This window comes from Oncorhynchus keta, unplaced genomic scaffold (assembly GCF_023373465.1).
Source record: "Oncorhynchus keta strain PuntledgeMale-10-30-2019 unplaced genomic scaffold, Oket_V2 Un_contig_2805_pilon_pilon, whole genome shotgun sequence".
Classification (NCBI taxonomy): Eukaryota; Metazoa; Chordata; class Actinopteri; order Salmoniformes; family Salmonidae; genus Oncorhynchus; species Oncorhynchus keta.
Genome location: NW_026285835.1, coordinates 1 through 9,808, shown reverse-complemented (window position 1 = coordinate 9,808; position 9,808 = coordinate 1). Strand labels below are relative to the sequence as shown.

Here is a 9,808-nt window from a genome sequence, read left to right as displayed (position 1 = left end):
GCGGTGTTCGCCTTAGCAATCTCACTAGGATAAAGACCACCTCCATTCCTGTCATTACTGAAAGAGATCATGATACCTCACATCTCAAAATAGGGCTACTTAATGTTAGATCCCTTACTTCAAAGGCAATTATAGTCAATGAACTAATCACTGATCATAATCTTGATGTGATTGGCCTGACTGAAACATGGCTTAAGCCTGATGAATTTACTGTGTTAAATGAGGCCTCACCTCCTGGCTACACTAGTGACCATATCCCCGTGCATCCCGCAAAGGCGGAGGTGTTGCTAACATTTACGATAGCAAATTTCAATTTACAAAAAAAAAAAAATGACGTTTTCGCCTTTGAGCTTCTAGTCATGAAATCTATGCAGCCTACTCAATCACTTTTTATAGCTACTGTTTACAGGCCTCCTGGGCCATATACAGCGTTTCTCACTGAGTTCCCTGAATTCCTATCAGACCTTGTAGTCATTGCAGATAATATTCTAATCTTTGGTGACTTTAATATTCACATGGAAAAGTCCACAGACCCACTCCAAAAGGCTTTTGGAGCCATCATCGACTCAGTGGGTTTTGTCCAACATGTCTCTGGACCCACTCACTGTCACAGTCATACGCTGGACCTAGTTTTGTCCCATGGAATAAATGTTGTGGATCTTAATGTTTTTCCTCATAATCCTGGACTATCGGACCACCATTTTATTACGTTTGCAATTGCAACAAATAATCTGCTCAGACCCCAACCAAGGAACATCAAAAGTCGTGCTATAAATTCACAGACAACACAAAGATTCCTTGATGCCCTTCCAGACTCCCTCTGCCTACCCAAGGATGCCAGAGGACAAAAATCCGTTAACCACCTAACTGAGGATCTCAATTTAACCTTGCGCAATACCCTAGATGCAGTTGCACCCCTAAAAACTAAAAAAATGTCTCATAAGAAACTAGCTCCCTGGTACACAGAAAATACCCGAGCTCTGAAGCAAGCTTCCAGAAAATTGGAACGGAAATGGCGCCACACCAAACTGGAAGTCTTCCGACTAGCTTGGAAGGACGGTACCGTGCAGTACCGAAGAGCCCTTACTGCTGCTCGATCGTCCTATTTTTCTAACTTAATTGAGGAAAATAAGAACAATCCGAAATTCCTTTTTGATACTGTGGCAAAGCTAACTAAAAAGCAGCATTCCCCAAGAGAGGATGACTTTCACTTTAGCAGTGATAAATTCATGAACTTCTTTGAGGAAAAGATTATGATTATTAGAAAGCAAATTACCGACTCCTCTTTAAACCTGCGTATTCCTCCAAACCTCAGTTGTCCTGAGTCTGCACAACTCTGCCAGGACCTAGGATCAAGAGAGACTCTCAAGTGTTTTAGTACTATATCTCTTGACACAATGATGAAAATAATCATGGCCTCTAAACCTTCAAGCTGTATACTGGACCCTATTCCAACTAAACTACTGAAAGAGCTGCTTCCTGTGCTTGGCCCTCCTATGTTGAACATAATAAACGGCTCTCTATCCACTGGATGTGTACCAAACTCACTAAAAGTGGCAGTAATAAAGCCTCTCTTGAAAAAGCCAAACCTTGACCCAGAAAATATAAAAACTATCGGCCTATATCGAATCTTCCATTCCTCTCAAAGATTTTAGAGAAGGCTGTTGCGCAGCAACTCACTGCCTTCCTGAAGACAAACAATGTATACGAAATGCTTCAGTCTGGTTTTAGACCCCATCATAGCACTGAGACGGCACTTGTGAAGGTGGTAAATGACATTTTAATGGCATCGGACCGAGGCTCTGCATCTGTCCTCGTGCTCCTAGACCTTAGTGCTGCTTTTGATACCATCGATCACCACATTCTTTTGGAGAGATTGGAAACCCAAATTGGTCTACACGGACAAGTTCTGGCCTGGTTTAGATCTTATCTGTCGGAAAGATATCAGTTTGTCTCTGTGAATGGTTTGTCCTCTGACAAATCAACTGTACATTTCGGTGTTCCTCAAGGTTCTGTTTTAGGACCACTATTGTTTTCACTATATATTTTACCTCTTGGGGATGTTATTCGAAAACATAATGTAAACTTTCACTGCTATGCGGATGACACACAGCTGTACATTTCAATGAAACATGGTGAAGCCCCAAAATTGCCCTCGCTAGAAGCATGTGTTTCAGACATAAGGAAGTGGATGGCTGCAAACTTTCTACTATTAAACTCGACAAAACAGAGATGCTTGTTCTAGGTCCCAAGAAACAAAGAGATCTTCTGTTGAATCTGACAATTAATCTTAATGGTTGTACAGTCGTCTCAAATAAAACTGTGAAGGACCTCGGCGTTACTCTGGACCCTGATCTCTCTTTTGAAGAACATATCAAGACCATTTCGAGGACAGCTTTTTCCATCTACGTAACATTGCAAAAATCAGAAACTTTCTGTCCAAAAATGATGCAGAAAAATTAATCCATGCTTTTGTCACTTCTAGGTTAGACTACTGCAATGCTCTATTTTCCGGCTACCCGGATAAAGCACTAAATAAACTTCAGTTAGTGCTAAATACGGCTGCTAGAATCCTGACTAGAACCAAAAAAAAAATTTGATCATATTACTCCAGTGCTAGCCTCTCTACACTGGCTTCCTGTCAAAGCAAGGGCTGATTTCAAGGTTTTACTGCTAACCTACAAAGCATTACATGGGCTTGCTCCTACCTACCTCTCTGATTTGGTCCTGCCGTACATACCTACACGTACGCTACGGTCACAAGACGCAGGCCTCCTAATTGTCCCTAGAATTTCTAAGCAAACAGCTGGAGGCAGGGCTTTCTCCTATAGAGCTCCATTTTTATGGAACGGTCTGCCTACCCATGTCAGAGACGCAAACTCGGTCTCAACCTTTAAGTCTTTACTGAAGACTCATCTCTTCAGTGGGTCATATGATTGAGTGTAGTCTGGCCCAGGAGTGGGAAGGTGAACGGAAAGGCTCTGGGAGCAACGAACCGCCCTTGCTGTCTCTGCCTGGCCGGTTCCCCTTTCCACTGGGATTCTCTGCCTCTAACCCTGTTACGAGGGCTGAGTCACTGGCTTGCTGGGGCTCTCTCGTGCCGTCCCTGGGGGTGCGTCACCTGGGTGGGTTGATTCACTGTTGTGGTCGGCCTGTCTGGGTTGCCCCCCTCCCCTGGGTTGTACCGTGGCGGAGATCTTTGTGGGCTATACTCGGCCTTGTCTCAGGATGGTAAGTTGGTGGTTGAAGATATCCCTCTAGTGGTGTGGGGGATGTGCTTTGGCAAAGTGGGTGGGGTTATATCCTTCCTGTTTGGCCCTGTCCGGGGGTGTCCTCGGATGGGGCCACATTGTCTCCTGACCCCTCCTGTCTCAGCCTCCAGTATTTATGCTGCAGTAGTTTATGTGTCGGGGGGCTAGGGTCAGTTTGTTATATCTGGAGTACTTCTCCTGTCCTATTCGGTGTCCTGTGTGAATCTAAGTGTGCGTTCTCTAATTCTCTCCTTCTCTCTTTCTTTCTCTCTCTCGGAGGACCTGAGCCCTAGGACCATGTCCCAGGACTACCTGACATGAAGGCTCCTTGCTGTCCCCAGTCCACCTGACTGTGCTGCTGCTCCAGTTTCAACTGTTCTGAGCCCTAGGACCGTGCCCCAGGACTACCTGACATGAAGGCTCCTTGCTGTCCCCAGTCCACCTGACTGTGCTGCTGCTCCAGTTTCAACTGTTCTGCCTTATTATTATTCGACCATGCTGGTCATTTATGAACATTTGAACATCTTGGTCATGTTCTGTTATAATCTCTACCCGGCACAGCCAGAAGAGGACTGGCCACCCCACATAGCCCGGTTCCTCTCTAGGTTTCTTCCTAGGTTTTGGCCTTTCTAGGGAGTTTTTCCTAGCCACCGTGCTTTTACACCTGCATTGTTTGCTGTTTGGGGTTTTAGGCTGGGTTTCTGTACAGCACTTTGAGATATCAGCTGATGTACGAAGGGCTATATAAATAAATTTGATTTGATTTGGTCTACCTCACTTGCTTTGGCAATGTTAACACATGTTTCCCATGCCAATAAAGCCCTTGAATTGAATTGAGAACGGGGAGAGACCGACACCAAGCCACAGTAGAGAAGGACCAAGCCAAACCTAAGTGATTTTCTTTATTGTTTGTTTTCTGTCTTAAAGTTGTTTTTGCGGATTAAAACCTCACTGTCAATCTCTGCACGCTCAACCCAACACCCCACGGTTTACCACACCTAATTTTCTTGACAACATTGTTCATAAAACAGCGATACTGTGCTACTCTTTACAATTGTATACACTCAGTGGAGAAGGTTCTCTCTCTCCATTCATCGCTGCAATCTTGAGGGGCGTTTCTTTAAAACATATGCACCCAATCCCCTTGATCCCTTACATAACTAGACCAATCATATGCTTCAATGTAGTTCAGTGTTGTGGCAAGACAGGACAATTGCAGGCGCAGATGCTACGATTTCAAAACGATTTGGAGCACAGTTGAAAAGTTAACACGCTGACTATACAATGGACTAATTAGCCAAATAATTAGCCAAATAAATGTAGTCCTTTTTCAATACGTGAGTGTGAGAAGAGGGTCAAATACGTGTCTCATGGCCAATGCGTAAGAGTTGGCAGCTCTGCTTAGTCTTGCAATTAAATCAAAGGGGCAATCACAGATCTTTATATTTTTGTCTCAAATCCAGTATTGCGTCAAATCAAATATGGCTGCCATAAAAACGGAATTTTGTAAAATAAGAAACATTGATGTGTACAACACTCATGCCTATGAGGACAGTTGGTGTGAATCAATTTTATTCTGAATCCAATATGGCCAACATGATTACACTCAAACACCGTAGCCAGCATAAACTAGCCCTTGTTAATTTTGTATTGTTATTCTGTCTTCAAAATGGTTTCATAAGGCTCTTGGTATATCTACTGCAGTACTATGAATGTATTTATTATGGATCCCCATTAGCTGCTGTCAAGGCAGCAGCTACTCTTCCTGGGGTCCAGCAAAATTAAGGCATTTGTCAAATTTAAAAAACAATACATTCACAGATTTCACAACACAGTGTGCCCTCAGGCCCCTACTCCACCACTACCATATATCTACAATACATAACCCATGTGTACATGTGTGTGTGTGTGTATATATAGACTCCCCCCTTTTTTTCTTTTCCTACTGTGTTATTGACTTGTTAATTGTTTACTCCATGTGTAACTCTGTGTTGTCTGTTCACACTGCTATGCTTTATCTTGGCCAGGTTGCAGTTGCAAATGAGAACTTGTTCTCAACTAGCCTACCTGGTTAAATAAAGGTGAAAAAAAATAGTGCATATCAAATTTTATTGGTCACATAGATGTGTTTAGCAGATGTTATTGCAGGTGTAGCGAAATGCTTGTGGTTTCAGCTCAGACAGTGCAGTAATATCTAACAATTACACAACATATACCCAATACACACATCTATGGAATGGAATTCGAATATAAAAATATGGACAAGCAATGTAAGAGCGGCATTAAAACAAGGTACAGTAGAATAGTATAGGATACAGTATATACATATGAGATGGGTAATACAAAATATGTAAACATTAAAGTGACTAGTATTACATTTATTAAAGTGACAAGTGATTTCAAGAGTATGTATATAGGCAGCAGCTTCTATGTGCTAGTGATGGCTATTCAACAGTCTGATGGCCTTGAGAGAAGCTGTTTTTCAGTCTCTCAGTCCCAGCTATGATGTACCTGTACTGATCTCGCCTTCTGGATGATAACGGGTTGAACAGGCAGTGGCTCGGGTGGTTGTTGTCCTGATGATCTTTTTGGCCTTCCTGTGACATCAGGTGCTGTCGATGTCCTAGAGGGCAGGTAGTTTGCCCCCGGTGATGCGTTGTGCAGACCGGACAACCCTCTGGAGAGCCTTGCGGTTGTGGGCTGTGCAGTTGCCGTACCAGGTGATACAGTCTGACAGGATGCTCTCGATTGTGCATCTGTAAAAGTTTTGAGGATTTTAGCCTCCTGATTTCTTCAGCCTCCTGAGGTTGAACAGGCACTGTTGCACCTTCTTCACCACACTGTCTCTGTGAGTGGACCATTTGTTTGTCAGTGACGTGTACGCCGAGGAACTTTAAGCTTTCCACCTTCTCCACTGCAGTCCCGTCAATGTGGATAAGGGGGTGCTCCCTCTGCTGTTTCCTGAAGTCCACGATCATCTCCTTTGTTTTGTTGACGTTGAGTGAGAGGTTATTTTCCTGGCACCACATTCCCAGGGCCCTCACCTCCTCCCTGTAGGCTGTTTCATCATTGTTGGTAATCAAGCCTACTACTGTTGTGTCATCTGCAAACTTGATGATTGAGTTGGAGGCGTGCTTGGCCATGCATGGGTGAACACGGAGTACAGGAGGGGGATGAGCACGCACCCTTGTGGGGCCCCAGTGTTGAGGATCAGTGAAGTGGAGGTGTTGTTTCCTACCTTCACCACTTGCGGGAGGCCCGTCAGGAAGTCCAGGACCCAGCTGCACAGGGCGGGGTTCAGTCCCAGGGCCTCGAGCTTAATGGTGAGCTTGGAGGCTACTATGGTGTAAAATTCTGAGCTATAGTCAATGAACAGCATTCTTCCATATGTATTCCTCTTGTCTAGATGGGGTAAGGCAGTGTGCAGTGTGATGGCAATTGCATCGTCTGTGGATCTATTGGGGTGGTAAGCAAATTGAAGTGGGTCTAGGGGCAGGTCTGGGCAATTATTTTCAATGGAGGGCCACATTAGAATATATTTTTGCCTTTGTGGGCCAGAATCATATTACAGGATTATACATCATGTGTATGACTGTGTTGACAGACATCTACTGTAAATCATGTCCAGATATGCTACTTATTTTACTTTTTAACATCTGTGTTCTCCTTTGGTGCAATGAACTACACGGAGGGAAAAGTACACTGTGCATTCAGCACTACGGACAGAACTCTTGTTAACGTTTATGCACAAAACCCTTCCTTACCAGCCATAATAAAGTTATTGGTTGTTTTTTCAGGTTTTGGGTTCCACCACATTTTTTTTCAGATTTTCTCTTTAAAAATCACACTTTTAATAGAAAAACGACTAAATTGGATGTTCTAAGTGATTTAAGCATTGTTGTTGACATCAGGAATTCCTTTTGAGATCTGGGGGAAGAAAAACAAGTTGCCCTTTAATTTGTCTGTCAATGTTTATGTAGGATACTGCATGCACAATAGCAGAGTTTGCTAAACAAAAGACCACCTGACTGATAAAAATCATGATAATATAATAATAATATATGCCATTTAGCTGACGCTTTTATCCAAAGCGACTTACAGTCATGTGTGCATACATTCTACGTATGGGTGGTCCCGGGAATCGAACCCACTACCCTGGCGTTACAAGCGCCATGCTCTACCAACTGAGCCACAGAAGGACCACCATGATATGATACCATTCTGCCAGGTAAGCCTACTTTGCAGTTAACATTTCATTTGGACAGTTTTTTGGGAAATAAATGTTTTGGCATTGCTAATTGGCTAAACAAAGTGGAAGACTGACGCATTCCCATGCCTTTACGTCTTCAGAAAGTTGCAAGAATTACAAATCACTGATGCATTCTTTAATATTCTTTACATGTAGCTAAGCTTTGGATTGAACAAATCTGCGCTTGCTTTTTTCTCAAGGGCACTTGGAAACAACTGCACAGTGAAGCCCATCATTTCCACAATTATTATCTGGGCAATTTTTTTTTTCCCTGGTTGCACTGGTGCTCCCAACTTAAAATGTCAGGTCGCACAACAAAATACACTATATATACAAAAGTATGTGACAGGTGTATAAAATCAAGCACACAGCCATGCAATCTCCATTGAAAAACGTTGGCAGTAGAATAGCCTTACTGAAGCTCTCAGCGACTTTCAACCTAGCACTGTCATAGGATGCCACCTTTCCAACAAGTCAGTTTGTAAAATGTCAGCCCTGCTAGAGCTGCCCCGGTCAACTATAAGTGCTGTTATTGTGAAGTGGAAACGTCTAGAAGCAACATCAGCTCAGCCGCAAAGTGGTAGGCGACACAAGCTCACAGAACGGGGCCGCCGAGTGCTGAAGCGCATAAAACTTGTCTGTCCCCAGTTGCAACACTCACTACTTAGTTCCAAACTGCCTCGCGAAGCAACGTCAGAACAAGAACTGTCGAGAGCTTCATGAAATGAGCTTCCGTGGCCGAGCAGCCGCACACAAGCCTAAGATCACCACGCGCAACGCCAAGCGTCGGCTGGAGCGTTGTAAATCTCGCCGCCATTGGCCTCTCGAGCAGTGGAAATGCGCTCTCTGGAGTGATGAATCATGCGTCACCATCTGGCAGTCCGACAGACAAATCTGGGTTGCCAGGAGGACTCTACTTTCTCCATGGGGCAGGTAGTGTCCTCCTGGCATCCGCCAACTATAAAGTTTGGTGGAGGAGGCATAATGCCGATGATTTTGTAATGTTTGATGAGTAGCTGTCCACATACATTTGGTTATGTCGTGTATCTAGGAGCATATGCGACCAAAATGGTAGCACTTTAGAGCCCTGGTCGAGTATTGAGAATATACAATTAACTGCCTTTGAACGTGACATACCTGGAGGTAACCGCCCTGTCACCGTCACAGCGTAGACACCTGGCTTGAAGTTACCTGAACAAGAAAAAGTGAAAACTAACACAATAGCACTACAACAGAATGAAATGAAACTTCAAGGTGACGTTTGAAAGAAAGTTATAGTCCAACAGGATAAACCGTGACAACAAACGTACTGATTCTCTGCCACTTGGCCACCCAGCTGTCCTCTGGACTCATCTGGGCTATCACCCTGTAAACAGAGACAAAACAGTTTAACACACACTCACTGTCCAGAACTGTCCATCTCTGAGAAGTAATCAATTACAAGTAGAGAGCTTACCCATCAAACGAGGAACTTGTACACTCATATACCATCTCTCGATTCCCCTTCATCTGAAGGTACGACTCAGTTGTCACAGCCATCATATTCAAACTGGTCAATAGTCTGTTTAGGGACAAGAGAAAGATGGATTGAATGATTACACATAGTTAGCCATGCACATTTCCACACACCCTAGACCAGAGTTATATTACACACAAACATTTCAGCAAGCTTTACGTTGAATAGATAGCAGCAAGCTTTAAAAAAGTTACATTCGATAAATAGTCATTAATGTTAGCTAGAAACCTCATGTAAATTACTGTTTACAAATGCATGCCACTGCCAAGTGTTTGACTTTGCTAACATTAGCTTGCCAGGATAGTATTTGTATTTACCTTCACAAGAGAACACAGAAGGCATGCCCGCAAATGGTGGAGGTCCTTGGGACAAGGCTCCAAAGCCATCGAGACAAATAACAGTTGATATTTCAAGAATCTACCTGCAAAATCAATAGTTTCAAAACCCTTGTTTTGAGCTTCGAAAGGCCCGTAATCACTTCAAACCTCGGTTTAGATAGCACAGACACAATGTCTATATTCAAGGTTAGGGATACAGTTAGGAGTGTGGTTAGGGTTAAAATCCCATTTAAAAAAAGAGAAATTGTAGCAATAGGCAGAGTGTATGACTTTGCGGCTAGGGCAACTAGTGCGACACAGGGACGCTTCTTTGTTGGGGTTTAACTGCAGTTGGCATCCAATGTTTACGGTGCATTACCGCCACCAACTGGACCAACTTCAAATGAATGGGGATCCTTTGTTTCATCGCCCCAATCATGTTATGTGGAAATGCACTGTTACAATAGATTTACCC

General features: G+C 43.5%; 1 pseudogene; it reads right to left on the bottom strand.

Moving 5' to 3' along the window:
- Positions 1-6,978: 6,978 nt before the first annotated feature.
- On the bottom strand, positions 6,979-9,689 carry LOC118391663 (transcription elongation factor SPT4-like; annotated as a pseudogene).
- Positions 9,690-9,808: the final 119 nt, after the last annotated feature.